This window comes from Protopterus annectens, chromosome 1.part2 (genome assembly GCF_019279795.1).
Source record: "Protopterus annectens isolate FY-2018-M chromosome 1.part2, PAN1.0, whole genome shotgun sequence".
Classification (NCBI taxonomy): Eukaryota; Metazoa; Chordata; order Ceratodontiformes; family Protopteridae; genus Protopterus; species Protopterus annectens.
The window spans coordinates 432,580,296-432,605,010 of NC_056727.1; the positions used below are offsets into that span (position 1 = coordinate 432,580,296).

The 24,715-nt window shown below is 39.6% G+C and overlaps 1 protein-coding gene across 2 annotated transcripts in view; it reads right to left on the reverse strand.

The window, feature by feature from the left end:
• The window catches only part of SYNDIG1 (synapse differentiation inducing 1), a 1,645,835-nt gene extending 1,622,939 nt beyond the window's left edge, over positions 1-22,896 (reverse strand). The window contains exon 1 of one of the 2 annotated variants that reach the window (XM_044056827.1): positions 22,386-22,896. The gene's annotated coding sequence lies outside the window, so the exon portion shown is untranslated. Of the gene's footprint in view, positions 1-21,650; positions 21,949-22,385 lie in introns of those variants that run through there. The other variant, XM_044056834.1, reaches the window with a different exon arrangement.
• Between the last annotated feature and the right edge of the window lie 1,819 nt (positions 22,897-24,715).

Sequence of the window (24,715 nt, forward strand, 5' to 3'; positions counted from 1 at the left end):
TGTTGTTTACATTAATATTTACAGATGACAGAATTATCTCCAAAATTATATCTGGCTAGGCTGGCAGCCTTCATCTGTCTTTACCCAATCTTCACATATCTCCCCCCTGGAGAACTCAAGATAGTTTTTCAAGTGACCCTTGAAAAATGCTGCTTGAGAGAGTTAGGTCTATCTGAGTATACCTTACCCCATTCCCTGTCTTGAGAGCCCATGTGCATTGGCATTGCTAACCCCACTATGGTGCTGCACGGACATATATGCTTGCAACCCTAGGCTCCATCTTAGCAACTTGGCATTTTGCTGGCTGGCTCTGTTTAACCATGTTAGGGGGTTGTGATCTGTCATAACAGTGAATTTCCTTCCATAAAGATAAAGCTGAAGTTTCTGCAGTGCCCACACTATGACTAGACATTCCTTTTCTACAGCTGCATAGCATTCCTCCCTGGGTTGGAGCCTATGACTGAGATAAACCACTGGGTGCTCTTCCCCCTCTGAAGAAATCTGGCTAAGTACAGCCCCCACCCCATGGTTTGAAGCATCCACCTGCAAAATAAATTATTTGCTGAAATCTGGACTGGCTAACACAGGGGGGTGCTTCCAAAGCTTCTTTAAGCTTCTGGAATGCCTGATCACATGCTGGGGTCCACACTACCTTATCTGGCTTGTTCTTCCTTGTCAGGTCTGTGATGGGAGCAGCTATGGTACTATAACTGGGGACGAACTTTTTGTAGTACCCTGCTGTCCCTAAAAATGCTCTCACCTGGTTTTTAGTAACAGGTGCAGGCCATGCCTGAATGGCTTCCTCATTGCAGGTTCTTGCCTTATCTTACCACTCCCCACTCTATGTCCTAGGTAGGGGACCTCTGCCATACCCACCTGACATTTTCTCAGCTTAATGGTCAACCCTTCCCTCTGTAGTCTGCCCAGCACCTCCCTGATATGTTGAAGGTGCTCTGGCCAGGAATGGCTATAGATGGCAATATCATCTAGGTAAGCAGGGGCAAACCCTCCTGCTAGGATATGATCTGCCAGCCCCTGGAAAGCTGCTGGGAAATTCTTCATCTGAAAGGGCATCTTTGTGAACTCATACAAGCCAAAAGGAGTCACAAAGGCTGACTTCTCTCTAGCACTGGGAGTCAAGGGCACCTGCCAGTAACCCTTGGTAAGATCAATGGCTGTAAGATACTTAGCCCCACCCAGCTGCTCTAGGACTTCATCTTTCCTAGGCATGTGGTAAGCATCTGACTCTGTGTGATTATTTAATTTCCTGTAGTCCACACAGAACCTGGTGCTGCCATCCTTCCTTGGCACCAGCACCACTGCAGAGGCCCAGGGACTGTTGGAATCTTGAACCACCCCAAGTTCCAACATCTCCTGTACCTCCTCCCTCAGATTCTGTTTGACTCTCTCAGGCACTCTATAAGGGGCCTGCCTAATAGGCCTTTGGGGTCCTGTATCCACCTGGCACTGCCCCAGGTTTGTGCACCCTGGCTTCCCAGTGAACATGTCCCCAAAGTCCTGCAACACTGCTTGGATTTCTCGAACCTGGGTAGGAGATAGCTGCTGGGACATTGCTACCCCTTTCACTGAGGTGTCAGCCAGAGCATCACTGAGGAGATCAGTCACAAGATCTCTCTGACTTCCCCTGCAATCCACTGCAAATGCTCAGCACAAGGGCCTCCCCATCATGGTTAGGTTTCATCATGTTAACATGGTACAATCTGTGCCCCTTCCATCTGCCTAGCACTTCCACCATGTAGTTAACATCACTTACCTTTCTTACCACCTTGAAGAGTCCCTTCCAAGCTGCTTGCAGCTTGTTGTGTCTGACAGGAATGAGAACTATTACCTGCTGCCCCACAGCATACTCTCTAGCTCAGGCATTCCTGTCATACCACACTTTTTCTGTTGTTGGGCTTCTGTCAGGTTCTCCTGGGCCAAGCCCATGAGTTCCCTCAGCCTTGTCCTGAGGTTTAGGACATATGCCACAACAGACTCCTTGTGAGACTTGCACTTACCTTCCCTCTCATCTCAAATTAAATCCAGAGGTCCCCTCACCCTATGCCCATACAGCAACTCAAAGGGTGAAAAGCCTGTGGATTCCTGTTGAACCTCTCTGTAAGCAAACATATGGAGCAAATATTTGTCCCACTCCCTCTTAAACTGATTTGCAAATGCATGGACTTGCATGGACTTTATTGTAGAGTTTAACCTCTCAACAAGATCATTAGTCTGGGGGTGGTAGGGGGTGGTCTTCATGTGCTTCACCAAACAGGACTTACACAGACAAACCAGCAGGTCTGACATAAAATTGGCACATCTGTCAGTCAGTATTTCTTTTGGGAAACCTACCCTGCTGAAAATCTCTAACAATGCATTTGCCACCTTCTCTACCTCAGTGGAGGACAAAGCCACTTCCTCAGGGTATTGTGTAGCATAATCCACTACCACTAGGATATACTTTTTCCCTGTGGAACTTGGGGTACTCAGAGGACCCACAATATCCATAGCTACCCTCTGAAATGGCTCCTCAATCACAGGCAAAGGCATCAAAAGAGCTCTCACCTTGTCTCCTTCCTTGCCTACCTTTTGGCACTGCTCACAGGTCCTGCAGTACCCTGGCTGCTGTTTTCTGATGCAGCTGTAACCAAGGCTGAAATCAGGTCTGCCTTAGTCAGGTTTGCATGCACCAGTCCCCTAGCCTGGCACATCTCTGCCAGCTGGCTCCTTGTCAGCTTTCCGTACTCCTCTGCTGACATGCTGCCTGCTCACCCTGGCTAATGAAGCTAACAAAAGAAATAAAACAATTGTGATCTGAACTCTGAGTATTCACTGTGTGGCTGATTTATAGTACAAAACACCTTCAGAGCTAATTGTACACCAGCTACAGGAATTCACTCTACCCTCACCACTACAAGCCAATTAGTATTTGCCAACCAATTAATATGTGATGAGGATATCCCACCACTGCCAAACAATAAATATGTGATGCACGTGCCCTGGGCCAGCGATCAAGGAGCCTCAGTCCTCACCACTAACACCAGTGAGGGGTGTATTATATAAGAGGAAAGGATACAAATAGACACAGTAAAGTGCAATTTCCCTTAAGAGCACACAGAGATCACAGTCAGTCTATGCTCCCTTGCTCTCCAGGTCCCCAATAAGTCTCCCCACTGGCTCAGCTATAGGGTCCAGATCTCAGCCTAGTGGGCAAGCTAAAACCTTCAGCACCCTCTTTGTCCAATCAGTGCTTCGTGTCCCTGCCCAAGTAGCTGACACACACACACACACACACACACACACACACACACACACACACACACACACACACACACACATTTTGAGAAAAGTTTATACAACCACACAGACACTCCTGGGGAAGGCTGACACAGGTTATCCAGCTGTGCCCCTTTTCCCCAGACTATATGGTAGTACCAGCTGCCACCAGCCACTAATATTTATCAGCTATTCAAAGGCCCTTAAAAGGGTGTCCAATTATTACTGTTCAATATTATTATCCAATTGGTAGTATAGCCCAGGGCTAAAGCTATTGAAGTGGCTTTGTACAATTTTATCAAAGGCATGCAAGTACTCTAAAGAGCTTAAATTATCTCTACAAAAACAGCCACAGTTGGAAGGGTTTAAAAATATTTAATAACAAATAGTCAAAACATAAGACAATACTTTTTACTACACAGTGCTAGTCAAGAGTTCAGAGATCACAGAGAAATACTAAAAATAATTCAGTAGTATAGTTCTGACATCCCAGAAAAATACAGTTGAATCTTTCTAGTTTCTAGCTATTTCTAAGAGAAAACACAAGTCTAAGATAAATTTACATATAGAGCAAGACAGTGCTGGTGAGTTGGATGGTCAAGATAAAAATGCTTCATGCTCTCTGATTTTTCTCTGTTTTTAAAATCACATCCTGGTTCACATTACATCATTATTCACACTTCCCTGGGTTACATTACTTCATTCTTCACACTTCCCTGGGTTTCCAGGCTAACAGGAACTACATTTACATTCTTCACCTCTGGGTGGAAACCAGACCAATAAAGGACATTTATGCATGCAAATTCTGGCCATTAATTCTGGCCTTAAAACAATAGGCAGGATGCCTCACTCTAGACTTACTGACTCCAGGTTTTAACATCAAAGGGTCACAACATGCTTTACTTGGTCAGTAGAGTGCACTGTTGTTACATTTTTTCCAGTTCCACGTGTAATACTATTTTTACAATTTAAGACAACAAGCCTGTGGTTTACATTAATATTTACAGATGACAGAATTATCTGGCTAAGCTGACAGCCTTCATCTATCTTCACCCAATCTTCACAGGCAGTACCAGCAATGTGCTGAACTGGTGGTTAATAGTGCCGCATTCACATAGCCAGGTGATATAGTGAACCTATAAGTGGACAAATTCAGTTCTGACTTTACTCCACTTTCACCCCCAACCATCCCCCCATAATACAGTCAGACATAACCTGTCCAACACTAACTAGGGAGCATGTACTGGCTGTACTCATTAAAGCCAAGAACACAGCCTCAATGGCCCTGATAACATCCCAGGATGCCTCTTGAATAGTCTAAAATAACACTCATCAGGACCCTGGAGTCATTATTTAACTATAGTCTTAAAACAGGCTTTCTATCACATGAATGGAGAATTGCGACTGTCATCCTCCTTCATAAGGGAGGACCTTCAACAGATTCTGGAAACTACAGACTCATTAGTCTGTCTAGTCATATTTGTACAACCATGGAAAGACTATGGAAAGAATTGTCATGGAAATTATCAAAAAGGAAGTAGGAGACCTCCAGACACTGTCTCCATCCCAGTTTGGCTTTGTTAAAGGAAGATCATGTTTACTGAATCTGGTGGTTCTTCTTGAAAAAGTCACTAAGACTACAGATGAGGGGAAAATTCTGCATACTGCCTACCGTGATCTGGCTAAGGCATTTGATACAATACCACACTTCAGCAGCCTCAACAGACTTACAGAACTAGGTATAATCCCCTTTATAACATACTGGATAGGTAGCTGTCTCACTGATAGTACCCAGGAGGTTAGAATCAGTGAGGCCACCTCCACAAAGAGGCCAGTCCCCAGCATTGGCCCCAGGGCTCTGTGCTAGGCCCCTTTTCTTTGGCATTTACTTATCGGATGTCAAAGCCAATGTCAAAGGTCTCTGGTTAACTAAGTTTGCAGATGATTGCAAACTGGGAATAGTCATTGAATCCTACCAAGATAACACCCTTCAGGAAAGTCTAATGCAGACAAATATTTGGTGTCAAATCCATGCCTTAAAACTGAATACTAAGAAATGCATTACAGTACCTTTTGGGAAGTCTGACACCATGGGAAACTAAATCTTGATTAAAATGCCCTTAAAAGTTGAATCACTAGTCAGGGATCTGGGAAGTCATGTAGATAGTAACCTAGCCTTTGACTAGCATGTGTCCAAGACAGTAAGAAAATCCTTCTATGTTGCTCAACTTATAAGCAAGAGCATGTCATCTAGGTCCAGAGAGGTCATCATACCACTGTACTTGACCCCCATCAGGCCCACCACACAGTATAATGCCCCCTTCAGTACCTGACCAGACACTTGCAGCAAATGGAACATCAACAAAGGTTCCTTACAGAAAGAATACAGGCAGTAAAGAAAATGCCCTATGCTGATCACCCCAAAGCCCGATCTCTTTAATTGCTATGATGCAGACTTTGAGTGGTGATCTTTACATGGCATACAAAGCATCCCTTGACCCTGTTTTGCTGAATCTTTTGCACATCTGCATAAAAACAGCATCAGAAATACTAGACTGAAAGACCTAAGTTTTGCTTGCAACATAAATAGCACATGTTGGAGAGACAGATATGTTTCTCAGAGAATTCCCAATCTCTGCAATAGGTTCCCTATCCATGTGAAGCAGAGTTCTTCCATATCCCTATATAAGCATAACCCGGACCAATGGATGGGTGATCTGAAATACACCCCTGGTCTGGGTACTATATTTCTGATAGACTATGTATCTAATGGACAGAGGCAGTCAGTAAATCACCCCCTCCCCCCATAAATCAAATATAATCAAATTTGTGGGTCACATTTGGGTTGCATGGCTAGCCTTTTAAGGGCCTTAATGACCATTAACCTAATATATATCTGTGATTGTCATCCCCTTCATAGAGCAAGTCTTGTCAGAGTCATGAAAGGGATACATGGGACCTGCTGGTTAAGTGGCCTGGACATATGACCCGATGACAACAAATGATTGCTAGGAAATTGATGACAGGCTTAGCCCAAGCATAGAACTGCTCAGAAGGTTTAAGTTTACCCAGAAAGGAAACCAGACCTTAGCAATGATGTCTGGAGACCTAATGGTAGAAGTCCATGAATGGCCTACAAGTTACATATAAACTGTTAGTCATCTGAGAATGTAAAGAAAGACAAAGTTTGAGGAGAAGGTTTGGAACAGAGATATTGACATTAGTATGTTGCAACTGAATAATTAATTTATTACCTGACTGAATAAAGTGGATGAAGCCATGTAATCACTACTGTTGTTGTCTTTTGGTTTTTCCCGGTAAGGGGTCGTCACAGCGGAACTCCGGTCCGCTAATGATTAGTAGTAGATTTTCACAAACGCCAAGGTGCCAGCTCAACGTTCAACCTTCAACAAAGGCACGCCCATTTACGCATGTCTTTCGAATGCCCACCCAACCGCGGGGAGGACATACAGACTCCAGACAGAAGGCACTCCCGCACTCCAGCCAAGAATCGACCTGGAGAACCTCTTGCTGTGAGGCAACAGCGCTACTGCTGCACCAATCACTACTAATTACCAAAAACATTTGCATAATTCAATTCCATTCAACTTTACTGTCATATGTACTAGAGACAATGTCACATAGTACAATGAAATTCTTATTCTGCAAATCCTCCAGCAACATGCATAAAAACAACAGAATAAAAGATAAAGATATAAGAATGCAAGAATAAGAAAAATATAAATTGCAATACAAATAAATAAATCTATACAAATAAAACATTTCATCACTCCAACACAAACCAACCTACAATGATGGGGGGAGGGGCAGTGGATAAGTTTTGCTTATAAGCTTAATGGCATAAGAGAGAAAACTATCTTTCAGCTTTGTTGTCCTAGCTGTTACACTCCTATAGTGCATGACCCAACAGAAGCTACCTTCCTCTAGCATAGACTACTGCCCTCTCAGACATTGCCATACTTGTTCCTCTCAGTGGCTCCCTACCTGTTCTCTTTCTAGTTCTTACTCCATTTACTGTTCCCTCTGTGTTTTACTTCTGCTCTATACTAGCTACAATCATAGAGCTCAGTACTCTTCTTCAGCTATATACTCTTCACTGTTGTGCTAGCTCATTATTCCTCTTACTCTTACTACAACGTTCTTACGAATATACTCAACCTGTGCAGTCTTTTTCTACAGTATTTATGTATATGCCCACTACCCTATCTTTATCCCTGATGATAAATCTCTGTTACTTATACTTTATCATCTTATACAGAATGTGTTTTTTATTTAAAAACTGAACTAGTTATCTACAGATAATGTTATTTTTTTTTCTCTTTTGCAACAACTGTCTATATGTTATAAGTAATGTAAGACTGGCGCTTTTCTCCTCGGGTCTCTGCTGAAAAAGGTGTCTGCCCAGTCAGACTAACCCGGTTAACAGATGTCAAATAAATAAATAAATAGTGTCTCCCTGATGGTAACAACATAAACGATCTATGCTATGGATGAGTAGTGTGCCTAATGATATTATAAATCCTCCTAAGAACTCTTTTGTTATAGATGTCCTCCAGCACAGGAAGTGCTGCTTCAGTGATAGTTTGCACTGATGTAATCACCCACTGTAAAGCCTTATGGTCCTGTGCTGTATTATTCCCAAACCAGACGGTGACAGACCAGTAGAGGATGTTCTCAATTATACGTCTGTTGAAGTTGCTGAGGATAATGCTTACCATGCCAAACTTCCTCAGCCTTCTCAGAAAATACAGATGCTATTGTGCCTTCCCTAGCAGGTCTGTAATACTGTTAGTCCAAGTGAGCTCTTCAGAGATATTAATTCCAAGAAATTTAAATGTGGCCACTCTTTCCACCTCAGCGTCACCAATATGAAATGGTGGGTGCTGTCTTCTCTTCGTCCTTGTATCAATAATCATCTCCTTCATTTTACTGATGTTAAGAGAGAGATTACCATCCTGACACATTTCACAAGACCAGCCACTTCCCTCCTGTACGCTGACTCATTGCCCTGAGAAATCAGTCCAATGATGTTGCACAAATGTAATAACGCTGGTATTAAGTTGGGAGGTGACACAGCCATAAGTAAAGACTGCATACAGCATGGGACTCAAAATACAACCTTATGGAATGCCTGTGTTTATAATTATCATTTTAGAAATGTTATTCCCCAAAGTAACTGACTGGGGTCTGCCCATTAAGAAATCCAAGACCTACTTGCGGAGAATAGAAGGCACACCTAAGGTGGACACCTTATCAGTAAGCTTAACTGGTATCACAGTGTTAAAGGCAGAACTATAATCAATAAACAGCAATCTGCATAACAATCCTTATTCTCCAAGTGTGTAAGGATGCAATGTTGTACTGACTGCATCCTCTGTCGACCTGTTTGATCTATATGCAAACTGTAAGGGGTCCACTGTGTCAGGTATAAATGTCTGAATGTGGCTCATAATAATTCTCTCAAAGAATTTCATCACTGTAGGAGTCAATGCAACAGTAAGACACTGACCAGTTCGACTCTCAGCTAGAGCGTCTTCTGCGTGGAGACATGCGTGAATGGGCATACCTTCGTTGAAGGTTGTGTGTTAGGGCTCGCAACTCAGCACGTAAAAATCAAACTGCCAATCATTAGTGGGCTGGTGTTCCACTGTGGCGACCCCTAACCGGGAAAAAGCTGAAAGACACAACAACAGGAGTCAATGCAACAGGTCAATAGTCATTCAAACTATTAACCTTGCTCTTTTTTGGCAGTGAGTGAAATAATAGTAGTTGTTTTATAACATGTAGGGAATATAGCTTGTATAAGAGAAGCATTAACTATGTCAGCCAAAACATCAACAAGCATTAAAGGGCAAGTTTTAAGTACCCAACCAGAGATGTTGCCTGGATCGGCTACCTTTGGGGGATTTATCCTCCTTAAAGACTTTTCCACTGAGGATGATATTATAAACAGTGGTAATGAACCTTCCCTTGCCCTCTCCCTGCCCATTACCTCAACATTATGGGCCTCAAAGCAGGCATAGGATTCATTAAAATCATCCAGTGAAAAATGGCTGTCAGTACTCATCCCTTTACTTCTATCGCTTCAGTCTGTGAAGTTGTCCAATGCCTGCACATATGCCAAGTATTAGCAGTAGTATAGTAACTCTTCGGTTTAAGTCTATATTTCCTCTTGGCTTCTCTAATAGCTTTACGTAGGTCTATCTGGATTCCTTACAATCACTGGCATTGTCTAAGGCATATGCTTTAGAATGGGCATGAAAACCAGAGGGAAACTCTGAGTTAATCCATGGTTTATTATTTGGATATGGCTAAATGTGTTTGTATGGCACAATGAAGTCAACGCATGTGTTTATGTAGCTGGAAACTACTGAACTGTATTCCTCCAAGTTAACACTGCCATCCTCATTTATAGCAGCTGTCTTAAAAACATCCCACTGAGTACACTGAAAACAATCCTGAAGCTCCTCTTCAGATTCCTCTGTCCACACTTTAACAGTTTTTCTAACAGTGGGGCCATATTTAAGAAGCTGTCTATATACTGGATGGAGGAATAGAGAAATATGATTGGACTGTCCAAAATGAGGACAAGGTACGGCCTTATATGCCCCCTTCACATTCTATACACATGGTCTGATGTGCTTTTCTCCCATGTAGGGAAAGTAACATGTGGCTGATATGCTGGCATCACAGTCCGTAAATTATGATTAAAGTCCGCAGCCGTTATAAACACTGCATCAAGATGTTTATTTTCTTGTGTGTTTACAGCCTCATACAATGTCCCTAATGTTGCCACAGGGTTAGCATATGGAGAGATATAAACAGATAAAATAAACAACTGTAAACACTCTTGGTAGATAAAAACATTAGGTACTCTACATCACCTAAGCCATGTTTACTAACAATCTGCACATCTCAATACCATCGATTGTTAATATTAATGCAAGTTCCCCCACCTTTAAGTTTACCAGATGCCACTGTATACTAAACAAAGAAGCTGCAAATATGAGGAGCAACACATCTTGTAGCATAGAATGTATATATAAATAAAGTGACTGTGTGTATGTGTGTGTGTTTACATGCATACATGCACATATGCACATACACGTGTTTGTATCTATGCAGATACAGCCACACACTTACACACACACACGCACACACACACGCACACACGCACACACGCACAAACAAAACATATGACCTGTGTGAATAGTATTAAGTCATAATATTAAGTCATAATCAAAAACACATATACCTGACCTTTCATCACAGTCATATATTATTATGTTTAATTGATATTCCAAAAATGAATAACAAATTGGCTTTTGTTAGAAATAGAATTTATAATTTTGATATTCTAAAATGAGTAATCACATGAAGCAAATAAGAAAATAGTATTTATACACTACATTTTTCTAAAAAAACTTTAGTATATTTTTTTGCAAGTAAGATGTACAAAGCATGTACTGACAATGTAAAGAAACAACTTTTTGGCTGACTTTTTAGAAAACAACAATATTTTTTTCTGAATGTTCTTTAAAAAATGGCCACCCAGTTAAACAGTCCTTTCTTCAGTGTCATAGATTTACTGATCACAACAAGCCCACTTTACAACTACATGATCAAATTCCTTTTCTTTTGCTGTACATCCATTGATCATGAACTGCTGTACTCCTCAAATCTATGGCCATTACTCTGGTTTCTAAATGCAATCTAAAATGGTAAACCTCTTTTCAAGCCGTAAACATGATTTCCTGTGAAGTCTACTGTAAAGCTGTTATTAATTCCACACAACCACTGTGTTTTCTTTTGTAATATAACAAAATATATTAACAGGGTTAACCATGTCTAAGACCCTTACTTACCAATATCACGACACCAGCTTGTGGAGTCCTTATAAATACTTCATAATGTTTCACAGTTAATGATAAATGTTTTTCTTTTAAGTAGGTTAAATTGTGTGTTCTAGCAAAGTGTTTCTAGTGAAAATAATTAAAGATAGCTATGACAGTTCTCAAAGAATGATTATTACTGCATTTCCTAACATGAAATCAGCAGCTTCAAAACAAGAGTAGGACTAATACAGAGATTTAGCACTGCATAAACTGATATGTCCCTTGACATATTTATGCCTGAGTATGAGAATGATTAACAACCAGCAAATCACTATCATTAATGCAAAACACCAACCAATGGAAGGGATTAAAGATGATTTATTGTATGCCATTTCTATAGCATAGCAGGAAGCTAATAATCCTTCCACTGACTCTACCCCTGCTCACAAAAGGCAAGAGTCCCAACATGCTAGGGTCTGCCACATAACATAATTATGAAGTTAATTAAGGGCTGTAGCCCCAGTGCTTCAAAGACTCCTCTTCCATGAGATGTTTTGTTTTGTTTCATTCATTGGTGTACAGCCACTGTGCTTCTGAGTGCTTTTTCAGGAATTGTCCCTAATTAACATACAGGAAGGCATTCCTGCATGCTTTGCTTGCAGATGGGTTATGCCAGACATAAGGTGTCATAACAACCCAGGACCAGCAAACTGCATGCTAATTAGTCACATAATTGGAAGCATTACTCTGTCTTTGAATCTCTGTGTTATGCCATGCTTAGGTACAACATAACAGAATGTTTTAAAATGACTTCAGGGATACTATGCAAAGGGAGAGTAAGACAGGAGAATAGTTGGACAATAAACAGCGGTCTCAAATTCTGGATTGTGGGAGGTTGTCCCCCTGCATAGCAAGCAGCATATATTTTAGCATTATGAGAAGTACAAGGCAGGCGCAAATCAATAAGCATACACTTATCAAAGGTGAGAAGGTGGACCCTAAACAGCAAATAAATGATCTCATAGCATAGAAACCTCTAGACAATAGCACTTCCTCATATAATTCTGCAGAGGAAAACCCTGCTACTGTAGTGGGCATTACTAAATGTAACATGTAGAGGATGTATTGCTTGTGAAGTATGAGTGTAAGACATCCATTCACACATTTAGTGAGCAAATTCATTTTACTCAAAGAACCAATATTTTACAGTCACAAGTTAATTAAAGCATGTTGTTTGTAATAGGAAATGTTTCTTATAATCCCTCCATGCAGAACAGTTTCACCACCTACACACACACTTTATTAACATAAGTAACTGCACTGTATCTCAGAGCAAAGTAATGCCCATATGGTGATCTAATCAAGAGGTACTTCAACTTATTGCATTATCACACAAAGCAATTGCTCCTGTGCTGAATTTTGCCATGCAAACTAAACTGTATGTTACAATCAGCACGGGTAGTCACATGGTATAGCAGGTGTGACCTGCATGACACAAGGGTGCAGTAATGGCCCAGGAAACATATAACATGATCTGGTATAAACCTATGAACCTATGTAAGCTATGCTGTATAGTGCATTAATTTTCTATCAACTCTACCTTTTATACGTATGCACATTAACTCTTCTATCACAATAACAACAACAGTCTTCATCAGCATTTCAATAGACACTGCTTTGTAGCTCACCTAGCCAAGAAATCATACCACCCTAACTCTTTCAGTATTTTTACACAACCTAAATCATTAGAGACATAGCTGCAAAACTGACACTACTCAGGTGCAGTCAAGGATAAAATCAGTGAGAGCCGCTGATACACTGTGACTGATATCTGGGAGCTATTGTAACACAAGTCCTCTCTTTACAAGCCATTTGTCTACAAACATAAATGATATCCCCTTCTTTGCTGTCATGTGGTTTGTTTTCTGAGTCTATTTAATTGAAATATCACTTTGTATGCCAGGCATAGCTCTCCCCTCAAAAGCCTGTAGGAGACAGAATACAAGGATAGGGACTTGAGGCGGTCTGCATAGGACATATTACTTACGCCCTGTATTCTTTCAGTGAGGAACCCCTGGGGACTCTCCAGTTGTTGGATATGCCTGGTTAGGTACATACCAAAGGGGGCAGTGTACTCAATGATAGGTCTGATGAATGCTGAATACAGTGGAACAATGACTTCCTTGGACTTTGACGCCATACCTTTGTTTATAAGTTGTGCAATCGTTTTTAAATTGAAATGTTATACCGTTGCTCTTGTTATCCTTGCTTCCTTTGTACTCTCTAAGTCGATACTCGGAATTTCGTTTAGCTGCACTTGTGTAGTCCTAAATGACAATAAAGTTTGCTTTGACTTTGACTAATGTGATACATTGATTCAAACATGTAATATCCAGCACTATGAATCTCAGTAATGATATTATCATTTTCAAATATTTCAATAACAAAATAAGTAGTGATGCCTTGTAACAATTTATAAACAGATTCCAAATAATAAATTGTACTGCTGTGCACACATTTTTGACTTGTACTATATTTCTGTGACCCTACTTTAATATTTTGTAAATATCATACTTGTATTATTTCTGGAGCTTTTCTCCTCGGGTCTCCACTGAAAATGGGCCCCTGGCTCAGCTGGACTAACCCAGTTACCAAATGTCAATAAATAAAATAAATCACTTGTTCATAACAACAACTCTACCTCCTCTACCAGCACTCTTTGCATTAATGCCCATATTTTATACAGAGATAGTACTGTAGATTTTTCTTCCTCGTTCATATTATAAAAAGAATCCTTCCATTTTCCTTCTTCCATGACTTCTCATAGACACTTATAATAGGGTGACTTACAGGAATAAAGCTACTTGGGTTCCTCAAGGAATTACTGTTTGTTTATGGATTCTCAGGGCAATACAATCTTTAAATTCAATGGTCTTGTGAATGATCTAAGTTAAGTTAAAAAGTCAGAAGTATTACCATATGAGACAAGGATAAAGGTCAAGCCTTTCTTTAGAAATGATATTTTTGATGGTCAGAAATACTAAGAGCACTACTTTCCTCAGTTACATCTATTGATGCCTTAAGATGTGAGCAACAGGAAAAAATAAGATGTGTACCGTTTTCCTCTTCTTCTTTGTCCCCACTGCCCTATTCTGGATGTTTACTGTGGCAGCAGAAGAGGACTTCCTTGTAGAAGCTGTGAAAAAATGCATATCTAAAGGGTCCAGTGCTCAAACACTTGAGGCATCACCACTTACTGATGTTTGTGATGTCTGTACAGTGTGCTTGTGTATTAAGAGCTGGTCTTGTTTTTGTTTGGTATTCTGTCAGCATCATCATACTGTTGATGTTGTTGCCTTAAATATGACCATGAGAAAATGTTTCCACTTTCCAAATCGCATAGTAAATTCCTCTTCTTTGTGGTAATAATTGTCTTTTTAAACACATATACGATTAAGCTCAGCACTATGGAACGTTGTCACTCAATGTTCTGTTGTTCTGTAGTTAGCATTACGTTCAGATCATTTATTTCTAATTAGTTAGCCAATGTGCAATTCGAGTGAAAAACACACTTTAATCTATGTGTATGCGTGCACGCGAGTGTGCATGTCAGTGTGCACATGGATGTATGCGCGTATGTGTGTGTATATCTTTGTGTGCTGTGTGTTGAATATTATTGCACCTGCTTAACTGTCCATTTCACACTAAACACATGGGTGTGTTTGTCTTATCGTACATTGCATGTACTAACTGTTCTGTGTGAACACAAAGCTAAGTGACGGTGCATCTCAGCCATTCAGTTTTCTTTTATTGTAGGATACAGCCAATTACTATATGTGTGACACACACTACCTAGAAATAAAATTGACACATGGGTTCATACGATGATACTGGATAGGATGATACATACTGAAGGAGACACAGGAAGCTCTGCCCAAAAAGAAATTAAATATTCCTTGTCTTATGCATCAGCAACATTTTTGATTGTAACTTTGTTAAAATATAAAATAATATCAGACATCTTCAATAAAGAACTAAAGGAATTTTTAAGACATTAGATGGATATAAAGACAGAGAGACAAATGTGAAAGGAAAATCAGATCATACACATATTAAGAAACAAATGGCTGTCTGCCTTGAAGAAGAAAATATATATTATTAAAAGACCTTAATGACCAGAAATTGATATCTTCATCATTAATATTTCTCCTCTATATCACCTTATTGAAAACCTATCCCTGTCCTTCATTCTAAACATTAATCTCATTTATTTTATTATATGCTGCACAGCGATGCTTGTTACAAATGCTTTGCTTGAAAACATGATTACTGAGTTTTGTACTATTAGCACAGATACTACATTTAATTTAATTTTCTTTTTCTCTTTTTATTTAATTTTACTTTTCTATAATAATCCAATAATTCTCTGTTTACCTTTGACCTTTAGTATCCACCCCCTATTCACCCTACTACTTCCCAGTACACACGCAAACAAAATTACTCAGACATAATCACTGCGGCGAGTAGTTCTCTTTCAAGGAGATAACAATGCTATCATCTATCTACTGAGTTGCTACCATGTATGATGTGAAGGGTGAAGGGGGGAGACAAATGATCCCATTGCACTATGAGTTAACTACATTTTTTGATTATGGCCTTGTTCCTTGTGGTATGCTTGTGATGTGGATTCAGAAAGGGTACATGCATACACATGTATCTCTACCTACATTACTAATGCATGCATTTACAGCATGAACTGAGATTCCCCTCAGTCGTCATATGGGTTCACTACATTAAACCTTTGACCTTTGCTCTTCACTTTGGAAAAGAGAGTCATTCTCCAAATGCTTATCCTTTTGCCCCTCTGCACTAAAAATGTATTTAATCCTCTCTTACCTTTGTCGTGGATGGATGAATGCACTATTCCTCTGCCACCAGACTAGAATACAGGGCAACACTTTAAGTATAACATGGAAGATTATGACTATACTGCAGATTCTAATCTTCAGAGGTAAGACCTATGGATAGAAAATAACAATAACAAGACCTGTACTCATTCTGGGCGAAAACCTGGAAATACACGAGACCTTTAATAAGGCCTACTGAAGACCAGCTGCCTAGATTCAGCTAGTAGAGAGGAGTGTATAAAGAAGATACAAGTGCCCACTTTGCATCTATTTTATTGCATTTCATGAATTATTGTGGGAGCAGTGTAACTCACAAGAAGATCAGCAATGGCTCTTTAATGTCTCATATAGACAATTAACAGTGTTCACAGGAGACATCACCAATGTTTAATGACCTCGATAGCTCTTAATGACAATGAAGCTTTTTTATTTTTGTTAATAAAATCACTTGTGTGCATTCTAATGTAATGGAAGCAGATGCTCACATATATTGGGAATTCTAGCCTTTTATAGGATCATCAACTCATAGAAGGTTACTAGGCTAATGACCCTGGGGCCCATAGAAGCCTAGCCAAGAGTTTATCTCCAAAAGGAAACCTCAGTCAGCACCTGTCACCTTTGTCAATGAGGGATACAGGTGGAACCCCTGTGACAGAATTTGTGGTTTCTCATCCATTCATCAAGGTTGTGCTTGAAGATCTCAGTGAGGTGGTCTGTTTGAAATGTATGGGATGTCTATTCCAGAGATGAGGCAGCCTCTGGGAGACAAATCAGTCTCTCCAGCAGGTTTTGCTGATGTTGCATATTAGATTCAGGCCTTTTGAGCAGGTAATACATGAGGAGTTAGACTTATGGATATGGAGCATCTCTAGAAGGGCAGGGTCTGAGATTGCCTTGTAGGTGAGACACAGATCACCCCTGTGCAATCTGTACAATACCGAATAGAGCTAAAGTGATTTGAGCCAGTCCACATAGAACAGGTGTCGGAGGCCATGGATTCTGTTTGTGAGGTATTTCAGTGGCCTTTCCAGTTGGTGCAGATGTTTGGAGAGGTACATACCAAATGGGACCTTATACTCAATTATTGGTTTAATGAGGGAGGAGTATAGAGGGGTAATAACCTCATTTTTTTTTCTGGATGCAATCCCTTTACTTATGAGCTGAACAAAGTAAAAGGCTTTTCTGACCACTGCCGCTACAAGATAGTCAAATGTTAGGTTGTTATCAACCTGAGTGCCCAGGTCTCTCACCACAGGTTGTATGCTTAGGTGGTTGCTGTTGATGTGGCAATCAGTAGGGACCGTGTTTTTGCTGAATGGTATGATGGTACTTTTTTTGCATTTAGTTTGAGGCCATGACTTTGGCACCTGTCAATAGTTGCTGTGAGACCCTACTGCTCAAAAGGCCTGAATCTAATATGCAACATCAGCAAAACCTGCTGGAGAGACTGGTTTGTCTCCCAGAGGCTGCCTCATCTCTGGAATAGACATCCCATACATTTCAAACAGACCACCTCACTGAGATCTTCAAGCACAACCTTGTTAACATCATTTGGAGAGTCAATGACAGAAGTGAACTTACAGTAGACCGCAAGCTTGGTCAGCCACAGGCCTTTTGTCTTTGCCTGGACCTCTGAGAAGTAGATGCCAAACTGTAGGGTCCAAGGACAGATCCCTAGGGAACTCCACTAGTTACAGGTCTGCTATCAGAGGTGGAGGTGCCTATTTTGACTTTGAGGGTCCTCTCGGTGAGCCAGTTGGCCACCCAACTGATGAGATAAGGATTTACACCAAGTTGTGTTAGCTTTTCAATGATGCCTTATTGGGGGATTGTGTCAATGGCATTGGCGAAGTCAAGGTAAGTTGCATGCACTGAATTTCCCTCATCCAGAGCCTTGGTGACAGTCTCAAAGACATCAACCAGGTTCAACAGGCAAGATTTGCCCTTGACAAATCTGAACTGGGTTGGGTCAAGTGCTTGGAGATTGTCTGTGTCCTTGTTTATGAGATCCATAATAATATGTTCCATGGCTTTACAGGTCAGACTTTTTTAATAATAAGCTTAACAGTTCAAATGCTGTAAGTGCAGGTTATTCTGTTAGACATCTGCTTTGGTCTGGAGTCAAAAAGAAGAAAATAATCAGAAACAAACTGAAAGTCTTAATTGCCTTTCACCTCCCATCTGCTTTATTAAAAATATACTGTAAATGAAGATACAATTGCAAAGAAGACTAGCTGCACATAAAACAGAAAAAAAGTATAAAAAAATGTGTCTTGCGGCAAATCCATGAGAGTTTTGCTTGACAGCAATCAGTGTTGTATATTTATATGTGTGTGTGTATGTGTGTGTGTGTCTGTGTGTGTGTGTCTGTGTGTACATATGTGTATATAATCTGTGAAGTCTGCAGTTTGCTGTACATTTCTAAAACAAGTCTCAAAACATTGCCGCACAACTCTCTCTCCAGGCACATGTAGTCAGTGTATCACAACATCAGATCTGATTCTGTATCATATGCTTTGCTTTCACTTTTGGTTTGGTGAGACTCTGAAGAGGGAAAAAATAAGTTTTATAGTTGTTTTCTACCCTTTCTCTTCTCTCAAATTTGGTTTTATATATATATATATATATATATATATATATATATATATATATATATACATATACATACAGAAGGATGTGGGGATCTGCCCTCACATTGGGGTATGCGGTGCCCCCCCCCCTGCAAAAAAGAACTGTTTAAGAATGTTATGCAACATATAGAGTTAAGCTGATTTGGCTATGAGATATAATGGTATTTACAATTAATGAGTTAAAATGGCTTGCGATTAATCGTAGTAAACCTATGTAAAAATTAGGAAAGAAATAACATTACATTGATTGTAAACAAGCTTTTTTATATGACATCCACATGAGAAATATATGTTGTTATTGATGTAGCTGTCTCACTCTTGATTATTAGATGTCCTGAAAGTGTGACGGAAAGAGAAAAATGAGCTTTCATTCTTGTTCTTCAGTTCTAATCCAGAAGGAATATCAAACACAATACACTCAGATGTGCATGCATCTAGGCACTCAGATGTGCATGCATCTAGGCACTCAGATGTGCGCGCGCACATGCGCACACACGCGCACACACACGCACGCACGAACACACATGCTTAAATGAAAGCTCATACATTAATCAAAATGTACATAAAATTGAGTCACCCATTTCCTGTGAAAGTGTTAAGGAGTTTAACATAAATCAGTGTGAAATTTCAAAACAGGCAATTAATTTAAAGAACTCCACCTTGCTATTGGTTCTGCATTACAGCAACATAATGCATAATTAGAAATGTCTTATTTAAAAATCATTTCAATACTGAATGCTACTCCAGGTCCATGATTTAGTCAATTTTACTATACAGCTATATATATATATATCTTTGTATCTCTCTACAGTCATCTAGCTGATTAGTGTAGCATAACTTTGATATATCTTCCTACTTATATATAATCATGGACCTGAGTCAATAAATAAAGCCACTCTTACATGTAGGGAAAGGTATAAGTATCCATGTGTGTCTGGTAAATATTATTCCAACTAGATTTTGCTAAATTGCGGGCTTCCACGATAAGCACTGGAATAAAAACAGTGAACAAATGATGTAATTGTATCCCTTGTAATCTGTATATCAGTGTAACATGCACATTATGATATACCTTGCTGCTAATGTATGATCGAAGACCAGGGCCAATAAACCAAGCCACTCTGATTTGTAGGGAAAGATGTGCTTGATTAAGATTGTTTATATTGTATTTTTCACAGCTGTAGGCTTGGCTTCAAGAATAAGCACTTGAATAAAAATAGCGAATGCATTATGCAACTGTATTCAGTACAACTTGCATGTCTTGATGAATATACACCATCAGTAATGCCAAGAGTGAGAAAAAAAAACACTGAGAAAAAGAAATGGCTCCTGACCACATACATTTTGCCAGTTAAATTTCATAAAAAGAATCAGTACAATTGTAGAAAACTGCTTATTCATCATTATTCCGTGTTGTTTAGAAATGTAAGGCAGGTGATAAAAGAAAAGAGTATGTTAATCATTAAAAAGAAGAAAAAACATTGCGTGTGTGTGTGTTTGTCAGGTCACAATGCAGGTTGCCACAATTAGTTTAATCATAAGCTTAGTAATAAACATTTTGAGTATTAAGTATATCAGTGTCTGAAATTTGACAGAAGTTTGGCTGCACTTAGAAATACTTTACTAAAGTTGTCATATTAGTAAGTTTTTTTAACCCATGGTACAGTAACCTGAGAGCCTATTATATTTGTGAAGCTGTGCATGAAAACACCACCAATCCATACACAGTACAGAGGCTTTGTCACAGTACAAAATGTTTCATTGAAAGTTATCCTGCTATCAGCAGGGATAGGTCTATATATTTTAGCCCCTTTTTTAGCAGTGTAGGTGTTTTCTCTGACAGTGTGATATGTACATCTCTTTCTCTCTGTCTCACTCATGCGCGCACACACACACACGCACGCACGCAGGCGAACACACACACACACACACACACACACACACACACACACACACAGCATATTGTTGATACTGTTATTATTTAACCTTTTCAATACTTAACAGAACTTACAATTTAAGAATGTCCCTGGTTCTGTATTCTCTTCAACAGAACTTTCTTATCTAACAAAAATATATTTGGTGAGTTTAAAAATCACAAAGTTATTTTTTTACAAGTGCAGACTGACATTCCCAAGTTTGAGATGCTGTTGTCTCTTTGCAATGTGCTGCATAAAGCTGAAATTTCAGTGTCTTTTCTTGAAAATGTCATAAGAAAATGTGGAAGGGATATATAAATACTGACTTATGTAGGTAGGGTGTGATTTACATTATAATAGCAATTAGAAATTGACAGTCTGAGAAACAGCATTGTTTTCTAAACATTTCCTATCACAGTGGGTATAGGTACTGCTTATAATATACAGGAACCTCATTTTGCTTCTCTAAAATGCTGCTCTGAGGGGATGTCTCTTGGAAGGAGCAGTGTCTGTTTTGTTGTGTGCATAGTTCAGAAAGCTGCATATATTTATGTCACAACTCTCACTTCTTTGCTCAAGAATTTTAGGCAAAGATAATAAATAAATCGAAATAAATAGATAAACAAATAATGGGGGCAAAGGTGTAACGTCGAGGACAATTTTAAATGTTACTATAATTTAATTAAAACACAGCAGAACCGCGGGTTCTGCATCAGCACGCGTTTTCTAATAAAGAGCATGAAACTCAGTCTGGCATTATTTTCCGGCTGTAATCCTCCTCAGTGTTTCAATAAGAAATTAAATATTTTACAAGAGGCAAAGCAAAAATATGAGACAAACCATGGACGTTCTGCAAAATCAGACACGACTGAGAGGTATCGTGTTATGATTTATGTTTATGCTGCAATACTAAAAACAAAATTCTCTCTTTTTCTCGTTATAAACTGCTCATACTGGATTCCTTAATAAAAAGATGAGGTAGCATTATTTACCGGCACTACCTTCTTGGGTTGTTATCCAAATATAAAACGCCAAGGACAGTAATACTGGGTTAGGGATCCTTACCATTTATTAACAGTAAAGATACTCAACTAGGAAGACGCAAAAACAGCCCAGACCGCCCGTTCGCACTCTAACAGTGCACGACACTTTGTGTACCTTTATCACTTCCTTTGGTAACATTCCTAAGTACAGATGTAGTGCTCTCACTGCTAGAGGTCACATTTCCATTTACGCACGCTTTACCATCTGCATACCCTTGCACAGGAGCATTCAGTGCAATTATGTGGACGTATCTCAGCGCAACAGAGGTCCTACAAGGGAGGGTACTGCAGACTTCAGTTTACAAAATCAGTTCTTAGCCAGATCATTCAGAGTCCCCCAGCTCGTCGCTCTTGACACTCATCCACTGCCTTGCAACACACTATCACAAAAGGCTCTGTGCGACCTGAGCATATCCTAGCACGCTGCGGGTTGCACTGATTAACCAAACTGAAACAGCAAGCGGGCATTGAGAAATCCAGCAAGGACTGACTGTAAATGTACTAAATGCAGTACTAGGAAACAACTAAAACTTCAAGTTGCTATATAAATCCCAATTATTATTTTACCGAGGTCATACACCTGTTTAGCTCCTAAGAGTAATTACTTGCCCATGAAGATATGCCCCAGTAAGAACCATGCAGACAGCCTGGCAGGTGATAATAATGACTTCTTAGCTTAGTAGAAAACTTTTTTTTCTTGCAAAGCGGGTTTGTGCACAGGTTCGTGACCGGACTACCAAACATTGCTATAACTTACCTCACAAGGTGAAATAGCCCACTGCCCAGGGACGTTCTAAGAAAACTCCAAGTGATTCTACTGCTATGGCCACATCTGTACGGGTTTGCATGTGAAAGCATGCATATATTGCAGTAGAGTTATGCTTTTGCTAAGAAGCAGTCATTGCCTGGATTCCTCTCCATCACATTCCTTACAACATCCTAGCAGCACAGGCACGTCTTTGATAGGAGCAGCAGTCGGCTAGGTTACTATGTAGTCATTGTATTACATTGTATGCTGAAGCCTATATTTTTGTATCTCGACCTTTTAACTTTTAGCTGCTTTCTTGTCTTGCAGTGCAAAAATCGCCTTTACGCATTAAGGATTGTTTAGCAGGAAATACTAGCAATGCTGAAGGTGGGCTAGCAGAATATTGACTGTTCTCCTGACAGTCATTTATGGCTGAGGGGTGGTTCCTTCTGGGTCCTAAAGACGGTAGGCCGTTACTAGGCTAAATTCGTTCCTTTTCTACTATCCGTAACAGTTGAAATTGCGGGGTAGTGACTGGCGTTGGTGTAGTGAACGTATTTTAGTAGATGAAGACTGCGCTTGGTAACATTCCAGACATACTTTATTATGTAATTTAGTCTGGGCCGGGACTGTTACGCATACCTCTCAAATGTCCAGATTTTTGCCTCATGTTTTTGGTCTGTTCCTCATCAAATTTGTGGTTTTCTGGCAAATCTTTGGGGATTGAAATCACTAAATAATGACATACATTTCAGTTTCAGACTTCATATTCTTCAGACAATGCATGCAAACACAACCCCTGTTATTCTAGCAACTTTCAAATTCTAACAGCAATATTCAAAATCTGTCCCTATTTTTAGGCCTGTGCACCCCCCCCCCCCCATTATTTTAGGCTTTGTCCAGATTTACTGAGCCAAGAAGATGAGAAGTACGTTTCCAGGTATGAGATCTTTTGGTTCCATTTGCAAATCCACTGCAGGATAGTTTTACTTTGCTACCAAAGGATTGATCACTATTCCAAGAAAATGTGTATGACCAACTAAAGAGGATCTGGCACTGTTCTCTCTCCATCTGTCTCTCTCACTTTCACTTTTACCAAACCCAAAACGGCAACTGGTTGAATACGTTTTCTGGAAGGCAGTCACATGCCAAAACTACAGAAATGCAACTGGAGACATTTTCGGGTCTCTTCCCCATCTGCTACTGCTAAGATTTGATCCATAGTGGTTGTCACACAGATACTTCCCCGTATTATTATCAGGAATTAATAAAACATTATTAATCTTGATATTTTTCTGTTTTTTTTCCTGCTGTACTGAAGATTGAAGGAACAAGTATCTTACTGATTGGGTACATACTTGAAAGAGAAATGTTATTAAAAAATACACATAACTTTCTGGCATTTAGTCCAATGAACGTATTTTAGATTGAATAACTATCAGAAAAATAAATGAAACACACAAATGATAACATGCTTAATGTTGACAAAAGAAAAAACGACATGCAACCTTGGAGCATGTAAGTAAAAAACAGTTTGTTTTTTTTTTTGTGGGGGGGGGGGGTGGCAAGCCACTCTACCCATGTATATGACCTCCACAGCACTTTACTAAATTTGTATTCTGATTCCAAGATTGTATAAATCTGGAGAAAGGGCATATTCTCCAACCCTGGTAATGCAGCCATTCTGCACACCTGTCAACTATCTGCTACACACACACACACACACACACACACACACACACACACACACAATGCAGCCATCCTGCACACCTGTCAACTATCTGCTACATACACACACACACACACACACACACACATACACGTGTGTGTGTGAGTGTGAATATATTTATAGGGTTCTTGACAGCCTACTGAATAGTGCTATAATGAAGTTATAATAATGAATGGAAAATCCTGAAATGTCAACATGTTGAACTTAAAAATATCTATTAATAGCATACATATACTTTATATACTACAAATACTACATATGTAGACTGTGCCACAACACATGCATCACTAACCGCGGAGGGTAGAGAACAAGTCCAGCTCTCTACACATGTAAGACGGTAAGTATTTTAATATTAACATTTTGACATTTCAGCACTGTACATTTAGTACTATAACTTTCATATACTGATTTTCAATAACATGATATAAACCTATATATATATATATATATATATATATATATATATACACACACACACACACACGTGTATACATATGTATAGATAGTTATATATAGCTATAGATACAGATAGATACATATATTGTATAGCATCTTTACATTCTCTGGTCAAGCTTCAGTAATAAATCACTGTGTGCCGATGACCTCTTAC